The following is a 27021-nucleotide window of genomic DNA, read 5'->3' as shown; positions in this document are numbered from 1 at the left end:
TGTGTGTGTGTGTGTGTGTGTGTGTGTGTGTGTGTGTGTGTGTGTGTGTTGCCTCCTCTTCCTCTCTGGCCCCCGCCTCTCGGCCTTTCTGCTGAAAACCGGAGCTGGTTGTCAAGTGGTTTGCCTCGGGCGTGTTCCTGGCACGAGTTCAGCTCTGAGACCTGTGCGTTTCGGCGCTTGGGTTTTTTTCCGAAACTTTCTGCCCGGGCCGAGCGTGACTTCGCTGCGACGCGGCTGCGCCCGGGTCTCGGGCTGCGCGGGGCGGGTGGGCGTGTGCGCGGGCGGTCCTCGTCGCGGCTGCCCAGCGCCTCATTGTGCCGGGAGGCGATGAATAGGGTGGTGATATTTCAAACATGCCAGCCGCCAGCCACCTCCAGCCTGGCCGCGGACCGGAGTGGGAGCGGCCGGCGCCCGGGAAGCCTTTCCTGGAGAGCGGCTCCGAGACCGCAGAGCGCCGCCGCGTCTCCTTTCCCTTTCCTAATTTTGAAGAATCTACCAGCGTAGATTACTCCTCCTCCTAGATTTGTGGCTTCACTCTTACATTTGAGCAAGAAATAACTGTGTGGTATATATTTGGTACTATGGGGATCGTCCGTGATCATCTTTAAATAAAATCACGAAGCATTTCTGGTTGGTTTGTTTTCTTTGGGGGACTAGCCTGCAGCATTCCTAGGCTTTTTCCCTTCTTCGCTTTGGTCTCAGCCTGGCGAATTTCATACCCATTGGTGGCGTCTGTGAAAACTGCCTAAGTCATTACTAATGTGATGCATCATGACAGGATTTGTGTTCATTCAAACCGGAATATAACCCGAAATATAAGTATGTTAAGGATTTCACAAAATGTAGATACCGACATAATAAAGCCTTTCTTAAAAAAACAGTTAAAAAAAAACTAGAGTGAGGGAAAAATATTTATTAAGGGCTTGACCTGGTGGGTAAAAATTAGATGTTGGATTCTTAATATGTTAAATCTCAATGGATATTTGTTAGTTTTAGATGCTTTAAAAATTAATGCTTGTAATCAGAACCTTATATTTGGGATTTCCTTTGGTGAACGACGGAAATTTAGTCCATAAGTAAGGAGAACTGTAATGTTTAGGCTCCTGAGTTGGGTCACAACTTTCAGTTCAAAACGTTTATTCCCACGTAGGCCATTTTGTTAAGAAAAGTTAAAAGGAGTTGAAAAAAGCATCCCCCTAGTTTTGGGGATGGTTCTGTGTGTGTGTAGGTGGATATATATATCTGTGTATGTTTTATATATATACGTACATGTAGGAAAACAGTTTTAGTTAAAGTCAGTGTATGTTTCATATTTTCATATTTCAGGGTATGACTTTCCCAATGGCCAGAGCCTTTTTTGGTGTTCTGCAGTTTGGATTTATGTGGTATGTTTACAGAGAATTAGCATATATCCACAGTATTCAACTTCTACTCTCACAGGTTAATCTATTAGTTTTTTTTCGTTGTCTATTGTAGTTATGTGACTAGATTTGACAGAAATCCCTCAGCCAGTGACTAAATGAACTGGTCAGTCTGCAAGGACCAGGAGGAGACCAGCCGCATTACATAACTGTTTGATTGAGGCAGTTTTTCCCTTAATTCTTTGAATCAAGGCAGTATTATTTTAAAGGAGTCCTTGATGTGATTGATTTATTCATATATTCAACAAGTATGTGCATGCCTTTCCTAGGAAATGGTAGTAGAGCTTTGAGCAAGACAAGGCAAGCTCCTCACGAAGCTTACATTCTATGGGGGTTTTGGAACCCTAAAGCGAATGACTAAGGCAGTTCCAGACAGTGCTAAGGGATAGGGAGAAAATGAAGATGGGGTGCCTTAAGTATAGTGATAGATGACATTTGAAAACTGTGCCAGTCAGTTTGCTGCTTGCTTTGCATGCGTTTATCCCTTGTGATAATTCTGTGAGGTAGGCACTGTTGCTACCACTTTACAGATGAAACGGGGGCACAGCATGATTAAGTAACATGTCCAGCTATTAAGTTGAATCTCAGTAGGCTGGGACCAGAATCCACACTCAGTTCTCTGAGGAGGTGACATTTGAACAGAAGTTAGAATAAGGCTGAGGAGATGGGAGTGTGGCAAAGGCCCTGGGGAGGAATGGGCTAGGAATGTTGGAGGAACCCAAGGGTCAGAGTGGCTAGAGTGCTACCAAGAGGATGGTGAGGGGGGAGGAGTCAGAACGGGTAGGGCCTGGCCTTGTAGGCTGCTGGGAGGCATATGGATGGGAGTGGCAGGATCTGATTCCTGTTTTGAAAAGAGTACTGGCTGTCAATGTAGAGAATGGATTATAGGGGGTGGGGAGAAGTAGAAACCGAGAGCTGGCCTTCCATAGTACGTGGGGAAACCATTATGACTTGACTCTGGGTACACAGAGTGGCACAGGGGAGAGGTGATGGTAGAGGGACTTCAGGAGACTCGTAGCCTCGGAGGTATTCCTCATTTTACGGACAGCTCTGATAGAGGGTAAGGTCACACATCTAGCTTAGTTTGGACCAGAATTCAGGTCTCCTGATGCCCAGTGTTTTTGCTTTTTGATTAATTCTCCAGAGGAGGAAAGAGAGTAATAGATCTAATTTTAAACTATATTAATATAATGACTGCCAAACTTGAATTATGTGACTACATGGGCCTGGCTTGATGTAATATGATCTACTTTTGTCATTATATTCTTGTAAGTGCAAGTGGCACTTCATTTTAATTCAGTTCAATTCTGTGAGCTTTTGTGAATTGCTCCAGTTCCTATAGGCAGCTTTTTTAGAACACTAGAATTTGTAGTTGTCAGAAATAAGATTAAGATTTCTCAACTGAGATTGTTAGCTTGTCAGATTGTTCCAGTGAGTTTAGTTTGCTAATTATTAATTGTGCTGCTTTGTAACAGGCAGCAGGGAAGAACTAGCAGGGAAGACCTAATTCTTAAGAATTAGCTAATCACATGGCTTGGGATAGATTTTTGCTTTGGGGCCTGTGCATATGTATAAAATGTTTTAAAGAATTTTTTTTGGTATTTATTGATTTTTTTCCTCACATGTAACTTTTTTCTTGAAACATAATTCACATACCATAAAATTTGTTTTTTAAGAATTTAGTTTGTAAAGTGTGTAACTTGCTGTTTTTTTAGTATATTCAAAAAGTTGTGCAACTATTATCTAATTCCAGAATATTTTCATCACCCCCCCAAAAAAACCCCTACTTGTTTGTCATTCCCCATTCTCCCTTGACCCCAGCATTCATTAATTTATTTTCTCTTTCTATAAAGTTATCTATTCTGGATGTTTCATATAAATGGAATCGTACAGCATATGATCTTCTGTATGGTTTCTTTGTCTTAGCATAATGCTTTCAAGGTTCATCCATGTTGTAGTATGTGTTGGTACTTCATTCCTTTGTATTGCCAAGTAACATTTCATTGTGTTGATATTATTGTGTTGTAGTTATCCATTCATTGATGGACATTTGGGTTCTTTAACACTTTTTGGTTATAAATTATTTTTTTAACACCCTTTTTAAAAAAAGTCTTTTAAAATTTATTTTACTTTATTTTTGGCTGCATTGGGTCTTCGTTGCTGTGCGCGGGCTTTTTCTAGTTGCGGCTAGCGGAGGCTACACTTTGTTGCGGTGCGCTGGCCTCCCATTGCGGCGGCTTCTGTTGTTGCGGAGCATGAGCTCTAGGTGCGCAGGCTTCAGTGGTTGCGGCTCGCGGGCTCTAGGCGCATGGGCTTCAGTAGTTGTGGCGCACGGGCTTAGTTGCTCCGCGGCATGTGGGATCTTCCGGGACCAGGGCTCAAACCCGTGTCCCCTGCCTTGGCAGGCAGATTCTTAACCACTGCGCCACCAGGGAAGTCCCTGTTAGCATTCTTGTACATGTCCTTTTGTGGACATTAGCACTTATTTCTCTTGGGGATATACTCTAGCAGTGGGATTGCTAGGTTATAGAAGAGGTGTATGCTTAGTCTTAGTAGTAATTGCAGAGATTTTTTTCCCAGTTTTATTATGAAATAGTTTTGATTGAACTGCTTTACACTCCCACCTGCAGTGTGTGAAGTTTCGATTGTTCCACGTCTTTGTAATACTTGATCGTGTCATTCTTTTTAATTTTAGCTCTTCTGGGTATGTACTGATACCTCATTGTGGTTTTAATTTGCATTTGCCTGAGTGATGGTTTTGAAGATCTTTTCGTATGTTTATTGGTCATTTGAAATTTCTGTTTTGTGAAGTGCCTGTTTTGTCTTTTGCCCATTTAAAAAAAATCGGATGGTGAGTCTTTTTTCTTACAGAAAATTATGAGTTTTGTTGAGATATAATTTACATACAGTTCATCTACTTAAAGTGTACAGTTCAATAGGTTTTAGTAGATTCACAGAGTTGTGTTAAACTGGATCTTGAAGAGCCGGTAATAATTTCCCAAGTAAATAGGAGGGGGCAGGATGAGGGCCTTGCAAGCAAAAGCAGTGCTGCAGTTGGTGTAAACATGTGGAGGTGTAAGTGGCATGATTGTGTTCTTGGAATGTCAAGCAGGGAAGTGTGGCTGGGGTGCAGGGTGTGGTGAGCATTGAGTGGGGCTCATTACTGTGGGTACAGATTGAGATGTTTAGAAAGGTTACTCTATCTGCTGTGTAGAGAATGGCTTAGAGGAAAGAGATCCAGCTTCAGGAGACTGATGGGTATTAAGGGGCTAGAATTCACTGGATTTAGTGTCCAATTTAATGTGGGAGGAGAGTGGGAGGGGTCTAGGATGAATCCCAGGTTTCTGAATTAGCTAAATTTGTGGATGGTGTTGCCATTCCTCAAGTTAGAGAATGCGCAGCAGTTTTGGGAAAAGCTAATGATGGCTTTTGTTAGGCAGTTACAGGTGTGTGGTTCGCTTCCCGTTAGAGACATTGGTGAGTGTTTACCGCTAGAGCGCTGGTGAGAGCTCTGGTTAGGAATGCAAATGGAAGTTGTTGGGTATAGTGTTGGTGGCAGCTGGTTGAAGGTGTTGAATGTGAAGAGAAGAAAGCCATAGGTAGGGTCAAGGAGGAGCCAGAGGGATAGGAGAATCAGGAGAAAGTTGATTCACAGAAACCAAGGGCATTTCAAGAAGGGAAGAGCACAGTCTGCAGAATAATTCAACCGAGATGAACCCTGATTGTGGCCTTTGACTTTGGCAGTTAGGAGATCATTAGAGCCCACACCTGGAGTAGTCTCAGCACAGTGCTTTTGGCCTCAGGGAGCCTGCAGCCCTATGAGTGAATGGGAGGACAGCAGTAGTCTTTTTTTTTTTTTTTTTTTTTCTTTTTAAAAGGTTACTAATTGAATAAGCTTTCTTTGTGTAAAGGAGAAAAGGTAGTGAGGGAGTGGTTCCTGAGAAGTGTTTTTTTCCCTCTCAAATGTAAGCGAATGGCAAGGAGCTAGTAGAAAGGGAGAGGTTGAAAATACTGACAAGAAGGGGAATTTGGAGCAAAAGCCCTGAGTTGACAGGAGGGGATGTGATCAGAGCACAGGTTTGTGTTGTACGGAAGGAGGATCTCTTCTTCCTCTGAGAACAGGAAGGCTGTAGGCTGCATGTTTGAAAAACATGCTCCTAGACCTTGCTGCAGTCTTACATAGTACATGAAATAGGCACCAATACCATATTGTCTTGGAAAATCCAAAAAACTGAAATGCAGTGACATTTGGCCCCAAGGTTGTGGACCCGTGGTAAGTGTGCAGTAAAGGTTGGCTGTGGTTATTAGGCTTTGGTTATTGCTGTCTTATTTTTTTCTAAATGATTTGGCTGGTCACCCCAGCTCTGTTGCATCTCTCCATGTAGGAGTATTGAGGTGTTGATTACTCTGTTTCCACTTTAGTTCCCTATTTTTTTATTTACTGTAATTCTGAGTACATTTTAGGTTTTGGTAGGGCAAGGGCTCTCCCACATCTCCTATATACACCTGGTCACTCTTTTTTTTTTTTTCCCACCTTGTCACTCTTGTTTTCAGAATTTTTTTGGCAGTTCTTACATATTATTAAGATTATATTTCTGAGTTCCTTCTCCAGTTTCTTTTTGCTATTTAGTTTAAAATAATATTGACTTTGAGGATTAATTTAGGGAGACCTGACAAGTCTTGAATTGGAAACACATTTAAAAAATTACCTTTTTTCTGATTTTATTTATTTTTTTAAATGTAGATTTATTTATTTATTTATATGCGCTGGGTCTTAGTTGCAGCAGGCGGGCTCCTTACTTCTGGGTCGCTAGCTCCTTAGTTGCAGCCAGTGTGCTCCTCACTTGTGACATGAGAACTCTTAGTTTCAGCATGCGTGTGGGATCTAGTTCCCTGACTAGGGATCAATCCCAGGCCCCCTGCATTGGGAGCGCAGAGTCTCAACCCCTGCGCCACCAGGGAAGTCCCCTTTTTTTCCTGATTTTTAAAATATTACGTACCATATCTGGAAACTATAGAAATATATAAAGAAGAAAACAAAGGGATTTCCTGGTGGTCCAGTGGTTATGACTTGGCGTTTTCAGTGCCTGGGCGCTGGGTTCAATCCCTGGTTGGGCAACTAAGATCCCTTGCCGCCAGGCCAAAAAAAAAAAAAAAGAAAACAAAAATGACTCACATTGTCACCATCCAGCAAGATACTCACAAATGGGGGCTTCCCTGGTGGCGCAGTGGTCGAGAGTCCGCCTGCCAATGCAGGGGACACAGGTTCGTGCCCCGTTCCGAGAGGATCCCACATGCCGCGGAGCGGCTGGGCCCATGAGCCATGGCCGCTGAGCCTGCGTGTCCGGAGCCTGTGCGCCACAACGGGAGAGGCCACAACAGTGAGAGGCCCGCGTACCGCAAAAAAAAAAAAAAAAAAAAAAAAAAGATACTCACAAACGGGACATTGTTAATATTTTGGTATTTTTCCTTCTAGTCTTTTTTTCATCCCTGTGTTTTTTTGTTACTTAATTAATCATCTCGTGTATGATTTTGTATGCTGCTTTCCTTATTTAACATTTTGTCATTAACATTTTTAATGTCCTTAAAATTTTCTCATAACTGGGACTTCCCTAGCGGTCCAGTGGTTAAGATTTTGGGCTTCCAATGCAGGGGTCTTGGGTTCGATCCCTGGTCCGGGAACTAAGATCCCACATGCCATGTGGTGTGGCAAATAAATGAATAAATAAATATTTTTTAAAAAGAAGTTAAAATTTTTTTTTCTCATAACCAATTATTAATGACTGAGTAATATTCTAATTTACTTAACTGCTTAATTTGTTTAAATATTTCTTTATTGTTGGAAACATGTTTACTGTTTCAGGCATTATAATACTTCAGCGAATATCTTTGTCTGCATTTCAGATTTTCGCAGATTATGTGGAATCTTAGAAATGGAAATATTGAGTCCAAGACAGTGAACCTCTTTAAGACTTCCAATTTTGAAAAGTTCTTTTAAAGAAGAGTCAGCAGGGCTAGAACTAACTAATTATGGGACATGAAGAGGAAAGCAATAAAAACAATGACAGTTTTACTGAAAATGTTACACTTAATGAAGACTAAGAGTTGGAAGAAGTTGGTTGGAGATGGGATAGAGATTTTGTTTTAGGCACACTGTATTTGAAGTGACAGATATCCTAAAGGAAGATAAGGAGAGTTGGTATGCAGATGGGAGGCTGGGATTAGAATACACCTTTGAGGACAATTAGGACAGCAAGATCAGCTTACTGAAGAGAAGGGGGAGGAGAGAAGAGGGCTGGAGCCTGAAACTTGGAGAATGCCATTGGACAAAATAAGAGAAGGGAAGCTAAAGATCAGTTTTAAGAAGATAAATAGCAATAAATGGGATAGGGAAGTTTAAGGAGAATAAGATTTGAGAAGAGTTCATTAGATTTTTAGTTCATCATTGATGGCCTTTATATTTCAGGGGTTAGTATTTCTTCCCTGCCTCCCTCTTTCTTTTTTCTTTTTTTAAACTTGACAATTTGTGAAGAATTTACCTATCTTTGTCTCATCATCTGGTCCAGGTAGATAAAGTATTTTTTGTGTTGATGACTAAGAATTAAAGAGATTTTTGTCTTGCTCTGTGTTTGTATCAAAGGTCTAACAGGTCCCCAGATTTTTACCACCAAATCTTGTGTTCTGTTTTCAAAACAAGTAAAAAAGTTATTACCTGCAGTTGCCAGGTTTTTAAGCTTGTACCCTGCCTTGACTCCAGGAGCGCTGTCAGCCAAGGTTAAAGGTAGCGCGGTCTGATGGCGTTAGAGTGATTTGTGTGGCTGGCTATTAACCGGTCTTTTTTCTTTCTTTCCTTTGTTTTGGCGGGGGTGCTCTATTCCGTTGTGTATGTCTCCAGGGGAACATTGCACATAGAGTTTGTATTATCAGATATTTTATGTACCCGAATATAAGATAGCCTTGGCTGTAAGTCCCCTAACTCCCCAATGAAAAGTTTAAAATTATATACAACTTGAAAGTATAAATTTTAAAGATATAGATGGAGTAGTCAAATGTTTAGTTATGATATGTAGTTTCTTTTTTTTATAAATTTATTTATTTATTTTTGGCTGCGTTGGGTCTTCGTTGCTGCACACAGGCTTTTTCTAGCTGCAGCAAGCAGGGGCTACTCTTCGTTGCGGTGTGCGGGCTCCTCATTGCGGTGGCTTCTCTTGTTGCGCAGCACGGGCTCCAGGCACGCGGGCTTCAGTAGCTGTGGCACGTGGGCTCAGCAGTTGTGGCTCTCGGGCTCTAGAGCGCAGGCTTCAGTAGTTGTGGCGCAGGGGCTTAGTTGCTCCACGGCATGTGGGATCGTCCCAGACCAGGGCTCGAACCCATGTCCCCTGCATTGGCAGGCGGATTCTCAACCACTGTGCCACCAGGGAAGCCCTTGACTTGATTTTTAAAAAGGCTTGTGTGCAGCATTAATGAGGAGGAATAATTCCAAAAATGTGTTGAAATTATTTCTCTCCTTTAAAATTGATTTTATTGGGTTGATGTCTCCCAAATTAGTATTGATTAAAGTGATTTCGGACAGTTCCCTAATCAATCGTCAGTCAGTGAAGAGTGTTTCATTCCTCCTCCTACCCTCTCTTCTAGGTCTGACCAAGACTCCTCCGAGTCAGGGTCCTCTACGAATGGTCATTCTATTACCCTCTGCCATCAAGCCTAGCATTACTGTAATCCTGATTGTTTGTTTCCTTTTGAAGATTTTTTTTTGCCTTATTACGTTAAAAATAAGGTACTTGAGAGAGCAGTCTATCATTATAAAGGCTTTATAAGGACTAGAATCTAAGGGAACTACTTCTTTTTTGAGGGATAATTTTTGGGAAAAGACCATGGTTTATACTTGGGCATATATGATACTTTATGCTGAGTTCTTAGCCTTACTGGATAAATCCTACAAAATGTAATGTGTTGTCCTTGATGTTTGAATTCACTTCCACATTGAATATCTTTATAGTCAAACTGTTTTGCTGCTAAGTTTAAAATTAATTGGCCTTTTAATTCCAGAGTGCATTTATTTCAGCTAATTCTTGGACATATTCTTAATGTAAATATTTTTAGGCATTAGAATTCTCTAGTTAGGGTCTTAGAATGTGGAGCCTAAAAGGATAGGGACAAAAGGGAACATCTGGATGAGATTGTTGATGGCTTTAAATTTGGTTGTGACACACAAGACTGTTAGCTTAGCCGAGAGTGGCGTGTGGGTGTCATGTCCCCTGTAGTACCTCAGTGTAGTAGATGTGCCTCTAGACGATTGTGTGAACTAGGCAGGATGGGAGAAGGAGTAAAGACAGACTGCAACCCAGGGATACCTCTGTAACCCCAGGAAACAGAAGTTTGAGATGTGGTAGAGATAAGACAGACAATCTGCTGAAAAGCAATGCCTGGCTCTTGGGACTCCTGTACCTGGCTGCTTTCTTTGGTCAGCAGGTGCTGTTGTTGCTTCTGGCATCCAAGGAACACAGCTTGCTGCTATTGTTTCTGCTGTCAGTCAGCTATTGCCACCACTTACACAGGGAATCTTATCCTATTGATTACTTTTATTTTTAGAATATCCCATTGAAAGTTTTTTTTGGTGGGGTGTGTGTGCATGATGTGTTTTATCCTAAAATAGAATGTAACTGAACATTAATTGCAGCACTGATGTGAAATTGTGTCTTTCACACCTGAAATTTATTGCATAAGGCTGTGAATCTGAGAACGCAGTGAAGTTGCCGGGACTTTAGACAGCACCTGAACAAGTGTTTTTCACTCTTGCTTTGTAGTAGCAAAATGCTTTTTTATTTCCCCCGCCGACCAGGGATTGAACCTGGGCCCTTGGCAGTGAAAGCACGGAGTCCTAATCACTGGACCACCAGGGAATTCCTGCAGAATGCTTTTTAAATAAAATTTTACATAGAGCTCTGGTCCATGTAAAGAGGAGAAAGTGGCTCTATTCTGGGAGAATTGGCAGGTGAGGGCTTGGTCCTAACCACCTGGTCTTTCCCTCATCCTCTGTAGTGCTTCCCAAGGCAGCTTCTTGGAACAGAGCTTAAAATTCTTCAGGTCTTTATTCCTCTTTTTCTGTCTCAGTGGAGAAGTTTCAGTGAAGGAGCAGTGAGGGTGACTGAAGAAGCAGTTACTTGATTACAGTTAATTATCTTTTAGTACTTGAGCCAGTTTAGAGTGCTGGTTTAGAGTCCTAGATTCTGATTCACTGGCTTTTGAAACTACCATTTAGTCTGCAGAAATCAAGCCATTCTGGGACTAAACAGAAGGTAAACTTTTTAGCCGCTAAAGAGAGATTATTGCAAGAACGTTTTTTTGTTTTGTTTTTGTTTGTTTATTAGTTTGTTAAATGCTATGGCGGTGTTTCAACTGTGGGGTCATCTGGAAGTTTTATCATCACAGAAGGTGATGAACATTTTGTTATCCAAAGTTCCTTTGTTTCATACCTTCCTAGAGGGAGAAACTACATGACTTTAAAGATCTATTAAAGCAGATTACGGCATGAATACATGGGGTTTCAAAGCACTTGAGGCACTTTTTGTTGTATCAACCATCTCTTAGGTTGGGGGACTGTCTGACTGGGATTGGCTGAGAGAAGTCAGTAGGGAAACTCAGGATTTGTCCAGAAAGTGGGAAGAAGGCAATTCAGTGGGAGCCAAAGGTCATTCTGGAGTTGTGGGGGTTTTTTGTTTGTTTGTTTTTAATTTTAATTTTTTGGCCGCGCCACTTGGCCCCCTGCAGTGGAAGCACGGAATCCTAATCACTGGACCGCCAGGGAATTCCCAAGAACCTTATTTTTATTTTTATTTTATATATTTTAAAAAATAATTTTATTTATTTCATTTATTTTATTTTTGGCTGCGTTGGGTCTTTGTTGCTGCACATGAGCTTTCTCTAGTCTTACGAGCGGGGGCTACTCTTCATTGTGGTGCATGGGCTTCTCATTGCAGTGGCTTCTCTTATTGCGGAGCACGGGCTCTAGGCACGTGGGCTTCACTAGTTGTGGCTTGCGGCCTCAGTAGTTGCGGCGCACGGGCTTAGTTGTTCCGTGGCATGTGGGATCTTCCCAGACCAGGGCTCGAACCTGTGTCCCCTGCATTGGCAGGCGGATTCTTAACCACTGCGCCACCAGGGAAGCCAAGAACTTTGTTTTTAAATTTTAAATTTTTATTTTTAAATTCCTTCCTTTACTGTCGGAAAAAGAAAGGTGAAAATATATTCTCTTGGGACTTCCCTGGTGGCGCAGTGGTTAAAAATCTGCCTGCCAGTGCAGGGGACGTGGGTTCGATCCCTGGTCCGGGAAGATCCCACGTGCCTCAGAGCAGCTAAGCCTGTGAGCCACAACTTCTGACTCCGCGTGCCACAACTACTGAAGCCCGCGTACCTGGAGCCCATGCTCTGCAACAAGAGAAGCCACCGCAGTGAGAAGCCCGTGCACCAAAACGAAGAGAAGCCCCCGCTTGCTGCAACTAGTGAAAGCCCACGCAGCAACGAAGACCTAATGCAGCCAAAAATAAAAATAAATTTTAAAAAAAAAGAAGGAAAATGTATTCTCTTTCTCTGGAGACTACTTTTTTTTTTAAAAGACACCAATTGTACTTGAACATTTGTTACTTTTTTTTAAAAAAAATTATTTATTTATTTATTTTTGGCTGTGTTGGGTCTTCGTTTCTGTGTGAGGGCTTTCTCTAGTTGTGGCAAGTGGGGGCCACTCTTCATCGCGGTGCGCGGGCCTCTCACTATCATGGCCTCTCTTGTTGCGGAGCACAGGCTTCAGACACGCAGGCTCAGTAGTTGTGGCTCACGGGCCTAGTTGCTCCGTGGCATGTGGGATCCTCCCAGACCAGGGCTCGAACCCGTGTCCCCTGCATTAGCAGGCAGATTCTCAACCACTGCGCCACCAGGGAAGCCTGAGACTACTTTTAATATGTCACAAGGGCCTGGACTGTTTTATCATGTGCCTGTATGGTAGGAGTGAGATAGAAGTTGCTTTATGTAGGAAATTTTAGTATACAGTAAGACAGTTTTAAAAAAAAGTTTTAACTGTGTTTTCTATCTTAGCTTTAAAAACTCGTTTTTGTTTTTCAGTAGCTACAAGGCTGAGGCTTTCCATATCCTCTTTGCAGTAATCCGCACCCTGTAGGTATAACAGTAATAGTAGACCTGTTCTTCTCTTCCCCTTGGCTCCACTGTTGCTCACTACCTGCAGTGTCATTGCGATCAAGTTGAGGGACATGCGAGGATACATTTACCTTTCAGAGGATCCTAAGCTGTATAATTTTACTCTTAACGTTTGACTCCTCTTACTTGGTGTAGGCAAAGGCTATCTCACTTCCCCAACTTAGCCGAGAAGAAGTAATAGTTTCCCCTTTTCCTAAAGTTTGATCAGTCTTTGAATATTCTTTGCTGAGGCTGATATTGTTGTCAGAGGCAGCTGACCAGGGTTCAAGTTTTGAAGGCATCACTTTTCTCAGTGGGGTTGGATAAATTACTTAATTTTTCTAAGTCTCAATTTTTTTTTCTTAAAATAGAGCTAATAATACCTCTCAGAGAATAAATGTAAGGATTAAATAAAGTAATATGTGTGTGTGGTACATAGTAAACGGTAAGTGGCAGCTATTAGTTATTTTATGGTGTTTCAGTTGTATTTTAGGAATTTTTATAATAGGCAAAAAGGAAAACTGTGGAATTATTATAAAATTTTCTTAAGCATCTAAACATGAATATGTTTTTAATTATTTTAGCCAGCTTAAATCTTTATTTTTCTCAGTAATAACTGCTGTAAGTTATTTATTTATTTATTTGGGGGGGCAAAGCAGAGCAGAGACTTTACTGTTGATCAGGAATAAGGAAGGAAGGGCTCATGCTCTAATATTGATAGGAGATAATGTTGTGTAAGCATAGGTCCTCACAGTGAGTTAGAGCAACAAAATTACCATCAGATCTAGAAATCATGAAGAAAGTATTCATTGTTCATAACAGGTGATCTCTATCTAGGTCTATAATTTGAAACTAGACCAAGGGGACAGAGAGGAGACTAAGACATGTGATAAAAGGAATAGGTGATCCTGGTAGTAGTTTTAAAAATTATTTTTAAATCATGTTTAGACTGTGTCCAAGAGGGAAATAAGCATTTGTTAACCCTTGTTTTATGAGATAAATGTATTTTGGGCAAGATGGAAAAATTACGTTTTGTTAAAGGAGTGCTAGTTTCCTGTTAGCTTATATTAAGAAATCAAAGTGATGTTTTCCCATGAAAAGAATTCTTAATAGACTGAGTTGAGAACTTTGGCTAATAAAGGATTAAGGTGGCTGTGAGGCCTGAACCACAGTACGTATTGTTGTTAGTGTAGGAAATGCTTTGCAGACTACTGGTCTCAGAGACTTCCCTTTCCCATACTTTGCCTCTCATATGTTCTGCAAGAGCAGAGAAATTACTCTGACTCTATAACCTGAAGTTTAAAAAATTTTGAAAATAAGCCTCATTGTTTCTGTTGAGTTTTACATTTCATTATGGAAGAGCAGGCTGAACATGACAATTTTAAGCTGAGTATATATTGACATGGGGCTTTATGAAATTGGCTTTTTTTCTTAAAAGTCAAATTCCATCAAATTTCATGTGGTTCATCTAATACAGATAATAGCTAATGTAGCAGCTAACATTTATTAATTCTCCTAAATGCTTAATATGCATTTATTTTTAATTTTCAGCACAACCTTAAATTGGGTTTTTATTATTTAAAATTTACTTATTTTTTTGTTTTTAAGAATTGAGCTTTAAAATTTTTCAGTTGTTCAGAATCCATTTATCCTCCCAGAAAGAGGCCTCAGTTTTGTGTGGGGTTTATCTCTTATCTGTTTTTGGTTCACATCCTTTGTGTCCCTTCCCCATTTCCCAAGGATAGATCACAGCCTGTTTCAGTTACTGTTTTATACTCTCGGGCTACAGCGAGACAGCCCACACAGAGCTAACCCCAGGGCTTTTGCTTTCTCCTATTGGCATGACTGTGAGAGGTTGTGAAATGGAGTTATTGAAGCCATTTTGTCACCAAAAATGAGCGGAGAACAGAGCCTAGCCAAGAAATGGAGAAAAAGTCAGTCCTGATGATGATGTTTAAACCTGTGCTGAAGCAAGGGCTGCCTGCTGGACTTTTAGTTTTCTGCTTCAGCCAGGTTGAGTTGCATTTTCTTATTACTTAAAACTGAAAGAGCAGCATTATTCTTAATGGCCAGGTGGAAACAACTGAAGGTCCATCTGAAGGGATAAACAAAATATAGTATATCCACACAATGGAATATTATTTAGCAATAAAATGAAGTCCTCTTACTACAACATACGTTTACCTTGAAAACATTTTGCTAAATGAAAGAAGCCAGTCATAAACGACCACATATTATATTATTCCATTGATATGAAATACCTAGAAGAGGCAAATCCATAGAGATGGAAAGTAAAATAGTGATTGCCTAGGGCTGGGGGGAACGGGGAGTGATTGTTGATGGATATGAGTTACTTTTTGGGGTAGTGAAAATATTCTAAAATTGATTGTGGTGATGGTTGTACAACTATGTGAATGTACCAAAAGTCGTTGTGTTGTATATTTTAAATGGGTGAATTGTGTGATCTGTGAATTATATCTGACTAAAGCGGTTGTTTAAAAAATTTTTTAAACTGTAAGAATTCTAGTTATTCTCTATTTTACAGATGAGAAATTGAGGCCCAGAAATGTTAAGTAGCAGGCCCATTGTTGAGAGCTGGTAGGTTGTAGAGCTGGGATTCAGAACCACCTGTCTGACTACCAAGACCAAGCTTAGAGCTGTGCTATTCTGCCTTTTTCAAAGATAAATAAGACTCATCCTTAATGGAACTTTGGAGTTGGGAGTTACTTAGCAGTTAGTTAATCTAACCCTTCATTTTACTGATGAGAAAGTTAAACTTTAGATAATGCAATGATTTATCAGGATTGCCAAGTTAATTAGTGGCAGCCAGGGATTTATGACTTACTCAAAGAGACAGGCAAGTAAACAAGTAACAGTGATAGAAAGTGGAAGAGGTTGATAGCAAACAGAGGTACAGGCATTGTGCTGTGTAAAATAAGGGAAGGATCACTTAATTCGGATGGCTACACAAGGGAATTTTCATAGAGGCCATGACATTCTGAGGGAATAGCTAGTAAACAGGCGCGAGTGTTAGGGAGAGAATGAGATGTCCTAAATGTCAGTGTACCCGTGGAGTGTATAGCAGGGTGCAGAAGGTAATTTGAGTGGAAAAATCACGGAGTGCCATCGAGGTAATGTGAGGGAATTCTGACTTTTGCTGTAAGCTGTGGGAACCACTGCAGACTTTTGAGGGGCTGAATAGCAGGATCACATGCTTGAGAAAGAGAATGAATGGGCAGCTCTGTGAAGGATGGGTTGAGGTGGTGGCAGAGACTGAAGGGAGAAACACGGGCACATTATCACAGTGGTCCAGGTGCCAGAGGAGGGGTGGCTGCGGTAGGAATGGAAAGGTGGAGATGGACACGGAAGTCTGCACAGAGGAATCGTTAGGGCTCAGCAGCTGACTGGAAGCATGCTAGCCTGTGAGCTCCTGGTGGGCGGTGTGTCCAGCTTGCCCTGTATCCCTGGCACCTAACACAGTGCCTTATACATTTATTGAAAGCAGAAGGGGGAAGACTTTAATAACACTTTGGACATCTCATCCTCTGACTTCACAGAGTTTGGTCTGTTAACACAGGAGGAGAAGCAGGGCTGGGCATGGGAAGAAGGGGGGAAAGTGAGGAGTAAGGGGAGATGCAAAAAATTCAGATTTTGTTGAGTTTGAGGTTTTTGTGAGACATTCATGTGGGGCTCTTGAGCTGGGGAAATTGGGATCTGTGACTCAGATGAGAAGTAGAGGCTGTGATAGGTTTCGGAGTCAGAGAGCATCTGCAAAAGTCATCATTGAGGGTATGAGAATGAAGAGGAGAGGACCCAGGAGAGACCCTGAGGATAGCCTGCATTTGGAGGAGCAGGGAGAGGAGCAGCAGCAGTTGTCAGCGGCCAGGAGGGACCCCTGTTACTATTAGTTCATTCTCCGGGAGCCAGAGCAGGGGAGTAAGTGAGGTAAATGAAGACCCGTGAAAAAGGCTATTGGACAGCTTAGGTCGGTAATGGAGGTGCTCCCTACTGAGAATTGGGAAATTTTAAAGAGTCTAAGGGAAGCTGCTAGTGAAGGGCAGGTTAAAGAAATAAGATTAGTTACGGTGAGTATTTACTGAGCTTTCGCTGCATATTGGGCATCACGCCAAGTGCTGGACACATTCTTCCAGGTAATCCTCAGAGTGACTCTTAAGAGGTAGGATAATGGAAAGATTATTGTAGAATGGGGAGGATTTTTAAAATAATAAAAAAATTATCATCTGTCATATTACACAGGGCAAAACTGAGTCTGAGAAATTGCCCCTTAGTCCACAGCTTCTTTTGACAGGTGACCTGCCGAACCTACACTTTTCTCTGTTAGGTTTTTTTTAAATTGAAGTATAGTTGAATTCTCACTGTTATTTTGATGGCAAGGTATGGGTCATGTGTGAGATACTTGTTTTCCTTCCTGTTTGTATTATTACTGTGTAACAAATTGCCTTAAAACATAGTGGCTTAATTACCGGGATGTACACATTAAATATCTTAACAGTTTTGTCAGTTATACTTAAAGCTGAAAAAGAAACCCCCACAAACCATGGTACCTTAATAAAACAAACATTTATTGCCACGTAGTTGCTGAGGGTTGGGCATTCAGAAGCAGCGTAGCTGGGCGGCTCTGGCTCAGGTTTCAGTCACTCGAAGGCTGGGCTGGGGCTGCAGGAGCCACTTCCACGCGGGCTTGCTTACGTGGCTGGCGGCAGGAGGCCTTGCTTCCTCGCCGTGTGCAAGTGTCCTCACTTGAGTGTCCTCACAACATGTCAGCTGGCTTCATCCAGAGTGAGGAGCTGAGAGAACAAGGAGGACTCTGCAGTGCTTTTTATGACCTACTCTGGCAAGTCTCACACCTGTCACTTCTGCCACATTGTATTTGTTAGAAGTGAGGCACTTGAAACTGGAACACAGTTAAAAATAAATAAAATAAAATCTATCAGGAAAAAAAAGTGAGTTACTGAGGGGAGTGTTAGGTTCTGCCCTTTGAAGAGAGTTGTATTAAATAATTTGTGATGAACATATTTTTAAAACTACCACACGTGTCAGGTACACTGAAGAGGAAAGGCCCTGGCTGAGGAGTCAGAAGACTTGGATTCCAGCCAGCTTGCTGCCGTGTCCACTGAGAACGTGGTTTATCTTTCCTGAATGTTTGTCCCCTCTAGGGAGCCAAGGGTCATAACACTGCCGTCTACTGCACAGTGTGTCTTAAAGGTGATAGCAAGTAGACAGCACCTGAGATGGGCTCTGTGCACTTCAGAGTGGTGTAGGCTTCGTGTCCCAGTCCTGCTGCTTAGTGACTGTGTGATCTTGAGCATGTTGTTTAACCCAGTGGTCCCCCACCTTTTTGGCACCAGAGACTGGTTTCATGGAAGACAATTTTTCCGCAGAACCGTGTGGGAGGGGTGGGGGGATGGTTTTGCAATGATTCAAGTGCATTACATTTACTGTGCACTTTACTTCTGTTATTATTGCATTGTAATATGTAATGAAATAATTATACAACTCACCATAATGAAGAGTCAGTGGGAGCCCTGAGCTTGTTTTCACTTGCTACTCACTGTTAGGGCTTTGATATGAGTCTGCAAGCAGTTGATTTATCATGGTCTCTGTGCAGTCAGACCTCTCTGCTAATGATAATCTGTATTTGCAGCCGCTCCCCAGCGCTAGCATCACCTCAGCTCCCCCTCAGATCATCAGGCATTAGATTCTCATAAGGAGCGAGCAGCCTAGATCCCTCGCGTGCGCAGTTCACAGTAGAGTTCGTGCTCTGCCGCTGATCTGACAGGAGGCTGAGCTCAGGCAGTGATGCGAGCGGTGGGGATCTGGGGAGCGGCTGTAAATGCAGATGAAGCTTTGCTCCCTCGCCCGCCGCTCACCTCCAGCTGGGCAGCCTGGTTCCTAACAGGCCACGGACCGGTACCAGTCTGTGGCCCGGGTGTTGGGGACCCCTGGTTTAACCCATTGGTGCCTCAGTTTCCTCATTTGTGAAACAGGATTAATGAAAGTATCCCACAGGGTTACTGTGAGCATTAATTGAGAATTCATGTGACATATTTAGCGTGATGCCTGCACATATTAAGCCAGGTGTTAACTTAATAAATAGTGACTTTAAGACTCTTCTCTTTCTGCTTGTGTCCATTCTGTTATTTCTTTCTTGGCCTTTACCCAGTACTTGGCCGTAGGACTTTCACATGGATATTTATGAAGAATCCCTGATTATATAGGGTATTAAAGTATGATTATAGTTTAATGCTGCTGTTATTACTCCCTGTTTCACATGTTACGTCATGTGTTTTTGGCAAGGTCAAGTATATTTCTTTAAATAAAACTCTTGAAAAATAGATCACCTGATTGTAAGGAACTAGTTTGGTTAGAAAATATTTCAAACTATTCTGTACCACGTAGTGTGACTTACTAATAAGTAAGTTTGCCAAGTGATTATAGTCTCATTAATATATGCCATTTGTATGGACCAATTTGAAACTGTTTTGGTTTTCTAAACTTTCTTTTTCAAGGGAAATTTCCAGTTGTGATGTAATTCTATCTTTAGTGAATAATTGAGACCTTTGAGATATCTTTGTTAGTGGTAGGTTAGGATTAATTGTGCAAATCATCACATATGACTTTTCTTTTTTTTTCTTTTTTTTTTCTGCGGTACGCGGGCCTCTCACCGCTGTGGTCTCTCCCGTTGCGGAGCACAGGCTCAGCGGCCATGGCTCACGGGCCCAGCTGCTCCGCGGCACGTGGGATCCTCCCAGACCGGGGCACGAACCCGTGTCCCCTGCATCGGCAGGCGGACTCTCAACCACTGCACCACCAGGGAAGCCCCTGACTTTTCTTAATAGTGGTTCATAAACTATTGCAGATGACATACATATAACCTCTTCTTATTGAAACCTGAGATTTTATTGTGGTAAAATATATATATCATAAACCATTGTAACCATTTTTTTTTTTTTTTTTTTTTTTTTTGGTATGCGGGCCTCTCACTGTTGTGGCCTCTCCCGTTGCGGAGCACAGGCTCCGGACGCGCAGGCTCAGCGGCCATGGCTCACGGGCCCAGCCGCTCCGCGGCATGTGGGATCTTCCCGGATCGGGGCACGAACCCGTGTCCCCTGCATCGGCAGGCAGGCTCTCAACCACTGCGCCACCAGGGAAGCCCCATTGTAACCATTTTTAATTGTACATACAGTTCAGTGGCATTAAGTACATTCGCATTGTTGTGCAATCATCACCACCATCCATCTCCAGAACTTTTTCATTATCCCAAATTGAAACGTTGCACTCATTAGAAACTAGGATTTTCATTTTTTTTTTACTAGGTGCTGTTATGAAAACATTTGATTTTTTAATTTTTAAAATGACTGAGAGGGGCTTACCTCGTGGTCCAGTGGTTAAGAATCCGCCTTCCAGTGCAGGGGACACGGGTTCAATCCCTGGTCAAGGAACTAGGATCCCACATCCTGCGGAGCAACTAAGCCCGCGCTGCAAGGAAGATCCCACGTGCCCTGAGCGTGCAACACAGCCAAAAATAAATAAATAAATAAATAAATACTTAAAAAAAAAAAAAAACCACCAAAAACTGACTTTTAAAAATAAATAAATAAGGTAAAATGACAGAGACAAGATTTATTGCACTGCTGTTTGCTATAGTAGAAAAATACAACTGGACACTACCTACATACAGTATTGTTAAAGTATATTTGTAGTAAAATGTTTTTGTGAAGGTCTTAGCTTATTTTATATAAGAGTTAAAAGAAAGTTTCAATAGCAGCAAAAATTATGGTTATCTCTTTGGAGATGATTGTAAATAATTTAGTACATAAGTTTTGTTTTATGTTCTCTTTAGAAAAATTTATATCATGTTTGCTCTAGAGCCAGTTTTCTGTCATGTGTAAGAAATATGGTTGAGATGAAAAGCTGAAAGCCTTTCTGCCAAATTCAGGAACAAGACAAGGATCCCCACTCTCACCACTTTAAAAAAAATTTTATTTATTTATTGGCTGGGTTGGGTCTTCGTTGCTGTGCATGGGCTTTCTCTAGTTGCGGTGAGTGGGGGCTACTCTTCGTTGTGGTGTGGCGGGCTTCTCATTGCGGTGGCTTCTCGTTGCGGAGCGCAGGCTCTAGGGTGCCGCGGACCTCAGTAGTTGTGGCTCACGGGCTCTAGAGCGCAGGCTCAGTAGTTGTGGCGCATGGGCTTAGTTGCTCCGCAGCATGTGGGATCTTCCTGGACCTGGGGTCGAACCCACGTCCCCTGCCTTGGTAGGTGGATTCTTAACCACTGCGCCACCAGGGAAGTCCCTCTCATTACTTGTATTTAATGTTGTATTGGAAGTCCTAGCGACAGCAGTCAGACAAGAAAAAGAAACCAAAGGTATTCAAATTGGAAGGGAAGGGGTCAAACTGTCACTATTTGCAAGTGACAGTTACTCTATATAGAGAACCCTAAAATCTCCACACAAAAATTAGAACTAATAAATGAATTCAGCAAGATAGCAGGATATAAGATTAATGTACAGAAATCTGTTTGTTTCTGTACACTAGCAATGAAATACCAGAAAGAGAAAGTAAAAAAAACAAACAAACAAACAAAAAAAAACTTGTTTAAAATCATGCCAGAAAGAAAAAAAAAAAAACCCAAAACCTAGGAATAAACTTAACCAAGGAGGTGAAAGACCTATATGTTGAAAGCTATAAATCATTGATAAAGGAAATTGAAGATGATTCAAAGAAATGGAAAGATATCCTTTGTTCTTGGATTGGAGGAATTAATATTGTTAAGAATGGCCATATCACCCAAAGCAATCTACAGATTTAACGCAATCCCTATCAGATTACCCATAACATTTTTTACAGAACGAGAAAAATCCTAAAATTTATATAGAACCACAAAAGACCCAGAATTGCCAAAGGAATTCTGAGGGAATAGATCAAAGCTGGAGGCATAATCCTTCCAGACTTCAGACTACACTCCAAAGCTACAGTAATCAAAACAATGTGGTATTGGCACAAAAACAGACAATATAGATCAATGGAACAGAATAGAGAGCCCAGAAATAAACTCACCCTCACTGCTGTGGTCAGTTAATCTTGGACAGAGGAGGCAAGAATATACAACGGAGAAAAGACAGTCTCTTCGACCAGTGGTGTTGGGAAAGCTGGACAGCTACATGTAAATAAGTGAAATTAGAACACTCCCTCACTCCATACACAAAAATAAACTCAAAATGGTTTAAAGGCCTAAGTATAGGACATGACACCATAAAACTCTTAGAAGAGAATATAGGCAAAGCATTCTCTGATATAAATCATAGCAATGTTTTCTTAGGTCAATCTCCCAAGCAAAAGAAATAAAAGCAATAATAAATGGGACCTTATCAAACTTAAAAATAGCAAAGGAAACCATCAACAAAACAAAAAGAAAACCTACAGAAAGGGGGAAAATATTTGCAACTGGTGTGACCAAAATATACAGACACCTCATACAACTCAATATCCAAATAAATAAAAAAATAAATAAATAGGCAAAATACTTAAATAGACATTTCTCCCAAGAAGACATACAGATGGCCAGTAGGCACATGAAAGGATGCTCAACATCGCTAATTATTAGAGAAATGAAACTCAAAACCACAATGAGTTATCACCTCACACTAGTCAGAGTGGCTGTCATCAAAAAGTCTACAAATAATAAATGCTGGAGAGGGTGTGGAGGAAAGAGAACCCTCCTATGCTGTTGGTGGGGATGTAAATTGGTGTAACTGCTAGGGAAAACAGTATGGAGATTCCTTAGAAAACTAAAAACAGAGCTACCACGTGATCCAGCAGTCCCTCTCCTGGGTATATATCCGGAAGAGATTAAAACTATTAATTCAAAAAGGTACATGCGCTCTAGTGTTTGTAGCAGCACTACATATTTACAGTAGCCAAGACTTGGAGGGCTCTGCGCCCCTAACCCCTGCGTTGTTCAAGGGTTAACTGTGGTTCATACATGTTCACTTTTTTATTGTGGTAAAAAAACATAGCATAAAAAATTTATTATCTTAACCTTTTTATGCGTACAGTCCAGTAGTATTAATAACTAGCACGTGTAATACAACTCTAGAACTTTTTTTTTCATCTTAGAAAACTGAAATTCTCATTAAACAGCAGCTCCTCCTCACCCTACCCTTACCAATCACCATTGACTTTCTACGAGTTTGACAACTTTAGCTACTTTATATAAATGGGATCATGAAATATTTGTCTTTTTGTGACTGGCTTATTTCACTTAGCATAATGTCCTCAAGGTTCATCCATGTTGTAGCATGTGACAAGATTTCCTTCTTTATTAAGTTTGAATAATATTCCATTGTATTTACATATATTTATTTTAAATCTACTCTATTTCATAGCTAAGTAACTGAAAATTTTAGATTAATTTTATAGTTCTGGGGTGGTGTGTAATACTTTCTTTCCCCTTGTAGACTTCAAGTTTTAGTAAGTCCTTGATTTTTTAAAAAAAAATTAATTAATTTTATTTATTTATTTTTGGCTGCATTGGGTCTTTGTTGCTGTGCGCGGGTTTCTCTAGTTGCAGCGAGCAGGGGCTACTATTCGTTGCGGTGCGCGGGCTTCTCCTTGCAGTGGCTTCTCTTGTTGTGGAGCGTGGGCTGTAGGTGCACGGGCTTTGGTAGTTGTGGCGCATGGGCTTAGTTGCTCCACGGCATGTGGGATCTTCCTGGACCAGGGCCTGAACCCGTGTCCCCTGCATTGGCAGGCAGATTCTTAACCACTGCGCCACCAGGGAAGCACCTAAGTCCTTGATTTTTAGGAACCAGAAAATTTGTGTCCACCAATGTGTGGTGCCATTTAAATCCTACAGTCAACAAGGTGCCATAAAAAATAAGGAGCAGCAAAGACTTAAAGCTGCTTGATTAGTATAATCACTATGGAGAACAGTATGGAGGTTCCCTAAAGAAATAGAAATAGAACTGCCATATGATCCAGCAGTCCCACTCCAGGGAATATATCCAGAGAAACGATAATCTGAAAGGATACATGCACCCTGATGTTCATTGCAGCACTGTTTACAATAGCCAAGACATGGAAGCAACCTCAATGTCCATCGACAAAGGAATGGATAAAGAAGGTGTAGTACGTATATACAATGGAGTATTACTCAGCCATAAAAAAGAATGAAACAATGCCATTTGCAGCAACATGGATGGACCTAGAGATTATCATACTGAGTGAAGAAAGAGAAAGACAGATAGCATATGAAATTGCTTATATGTGGAATCTAAAAAAAATGGTACAAATGAACTTATTTACAGACAGAAATAGACTCACGGATGTAGAAAACAAACTTAAGGTTACCAGGGGGGAAAGAGGAGGGAGGGATAAATTGGGAGATTGGGATTGACATATACACACTACTATATATATAATAGATAATTAATAAGGACCTACTGTGTAGCACAGGGAATGCTACTCAATACTCTGTAATGGCCTTTATTGGAAAAGAATCTAAAAATGTGGATACACACACACACGTATGAATGATTCACTTTGCTGTACAGCAGGAACTAATACCACATTGTCAATAAACCATACTCCAATAAAAATTTTTTTAAAAAGACTTAAAGGGGCTTCTCTGGTGGTGCAGGGGTTAGGAGTCCGCCTGCCAGTGCAGGGGACACGGGTTCGAGCTCTGGTCCGGGAGGATCCCACATGCCACGGAGCAACTAAGCCCATGCACCACAACTGCTGAGCCTGCGCTCTAGAGCCCGCAAGCCACAACTACTGAAACCCGCACGCTTAGAGCCCGTGTTCCGCAACAAGAGAAGCCACCGTGGTGAGAAGCCCGCGCACCGCAACCAGGGATGGCCCCCGCTCGCCGCAACTAGAGAAAGCCCGTGCACAGCAACAAAGACCCAATGCAAAAATAAAATAAATAAGTTTATATTTTTTTTAAAAAAAGGACTTAAAGCTTCTTGAATACCAGTAGTTATGAAATGGAATCTGGCTTTTGTGTTGTTTTTGTCAGTACCGGAAAGACTTAGAGTTCATTGACCTTTCATGCAACAATTATTTGAGTGATTTCTGTATTCTAGGCATAGGGCAGAGGTGACAAGGAGAAGCTGTTTTCCACTTGAAAGAGAATCGTTTGATAATCAGAGTGATATTGAGAATTCTTCATTTTACAGGACAATGAGAATACTGTAGTTGAGGATATTAAAGTTACAGTTGAGAGTGGTTTAAAGCTAATAAGGAGGTTGAAATAGTTATTGATGAAATACTCATTTCCAGAATGTTGTAAAATTTTTGAACCCTGGTAGAAGCATTCAAGATGATGATTTTGCTGTATGAGTTATCCTAGGAAGAAGGTTTTTTCAGCTTTTAATATAGTAAATACTTGTACAGAAAGACTTACATGGTACTTCCCATACGGTAGGTGGCAGGTGGTAAACATTTTACACTTTCCTTTTGATGAAAGGGAGAAGTTAAGTTTCATTTTTATGTTTCAGTCAGCAGAGAAAGGGAAGTATGTAACTATTGTAAACCAGCTCTGTCCAACAAAACTTTGTGTGGTGGGTGATGGTGCAGATGTTCGTTATCTGTCTTGTCCAATATGGTAGCCACAAGCAATCTCTTGAGCACTTGAAGTGTGGCTAGTTCGATTGAGGAACTGAAGTTTTAATTTTGTTTAATATTAGTTAATTAAAATGTCAATAGTCACTGCAGCTAGTGGCTGTGTTATTGGCCAGAGCAGATGGAGAACTTAGGCCCATGTGGTCACAGGCCATTTCTGTTTCAGACACCCGTTTCTTACCTGACTTTGTGTTCTAAACACATTAGTTTCTTCATGCATAAAATAAATATGTATGAATGAATGTGAGAAAAGTTTTCATCCTTCACAAGATATGTTGTTTCAGATATTTTCTACCTTATTTCCATTGTAACTTCTAATTGTTAAACAATAGAATGTCTTTTCCTTATATATAGTATTTTCTCATTTGTTGCAATATACTTGGTTATATTATTCATTTCTTTAGTCTGGTCTTGTGCACTTCTTTAAAATGTGAGAATGAGTTTAGAATATCTCATTAGCAAACTCAAAAGCTGCATTTTAGTTTTTAGCTTTGAAACTGTGGGAGAGAAATTAGGACTGACAATTGAGATTCATCATAATGGACTCTTTTTTTAACACTTGACATCAATATAAGTGTTGTCATTGTTCTTTGTTCCATTTACACAATTACTTTAAATCCCCTTTTCCTTCCTTCAGTGTTTTAAATCAGAAACTAGATAAGCAAGTTGTTTTTATTTCTTCCAAAGTGCGAATTTGGGTGAAATGGAATGTGTTTAGGTCAGAAGAATGCTTAATTGTTCATTACCTAGAGGCCATCACACAGTTGGGGCTTAGCAAAAAGACTTGAAAATAAAGTTAATTGTAGTGCTGTAGAAATAAGGAATAATGGAAGGGTTGTACTGTTGAACCTTTAAGAGGGTGTAAGCAGGAGTCTGCAAACGGTAGCAGGCTGGCCAAATAAGCCCTGCCACCTGTGTTTGCATGGCCTGTCATGTAAGATGGTTTTCATATTTTTAAATGATTGAAAAAAATTCAAAAGAAAATTTTGTGACATATGGAAATTATATGAAATTCACATTTCAGTGTCCACAAGTAAAGTTTTATTAAAGCAGTCACATTCATTTGTTTACATATTATCTATTTGCTTTTGTGCTACAACAGAGACCATTTGCTTACAAAGTCTGAAATATTTATCTGGCTCTTGGCAGAAAAAGTTAGCCAACCTCTGGTGAGAATGTTACTGAAAGGTGGAGTGATATGACATTGTAAGCTAAGAAGTATAGCTTTTTGAAAAATAGGAAACTCATAACCAGTGCTTAAGGGCTAAAAGGGAAATACACTCATTATGGTGAGTCAATACATGTGTATGAAATGAGAGATAAATACGGGTTTTTTCTCCAGAGAGCCTAAGTTCTGGTAGTGAACTTGACAGCTGAAGGCAAATTTCTGCAGATTTTCTGGACTCTGGTACTGCTAAAATATTGTGTTCATCCTAATAATAACAAATTTTATGCATGTTTGCTATTTTGCAGTAGCTCCTTGGAGGCATATCTGGTGTCCAAGGCCTCCTCACAGGCTTCTACCCACCTACTGTAAACATCACTCTTACTTTTTCCTACAGTCTTTTGTTTATGAACTTGTGAACACATCCTGCCCTCGAGACTCCCTGAGAGTAAGTTTGAGCTTAGAGAAATTATTTTTCAGCTCCTTAGCAAAGGCGGACTGGTTACACTTTTTTTTTTTTTTTTTTTTTTTTTTTTGTGGTATGCGGGCCTCCCTCTGTTGTGGCCTCTCCCGTTGCGGAGCACAGGCTCCGGACGC

At 41.0% G+C, this 27021-nt stretch overlaps 1 protein-coding gene across 6 annotated transcripts in view; it reads left to right on the top strand.

Moving 5' to 3' along the window:
• The window catches only part of SRPK2 (SRSF protein kinase 2), a 235775-nt gene that overhangs the window by 1140 nt on the left and 207614 nt on the right, over positions 1 to 27021 (top strand). The window lies entirely within an intron of this gene.

Source organism: Physeter macrocephalus, chromosome 5 (genome assembly GCF_002837175.3).
Source record: "Physeter macrocephalus isolate SW-GA chromosome 5, ASM283717v5, whole genome shotgun sequence".
NCBI classification, from domain to species: Eukaryota; Metazoa; Chordata; class Mammalia; order Artiodactyla; family Physeteridae; genus Physeter; species Physeter macrocephalus.
This window is presented reverse-complemented; position numbering and strand designations above follow the sequence as displayed.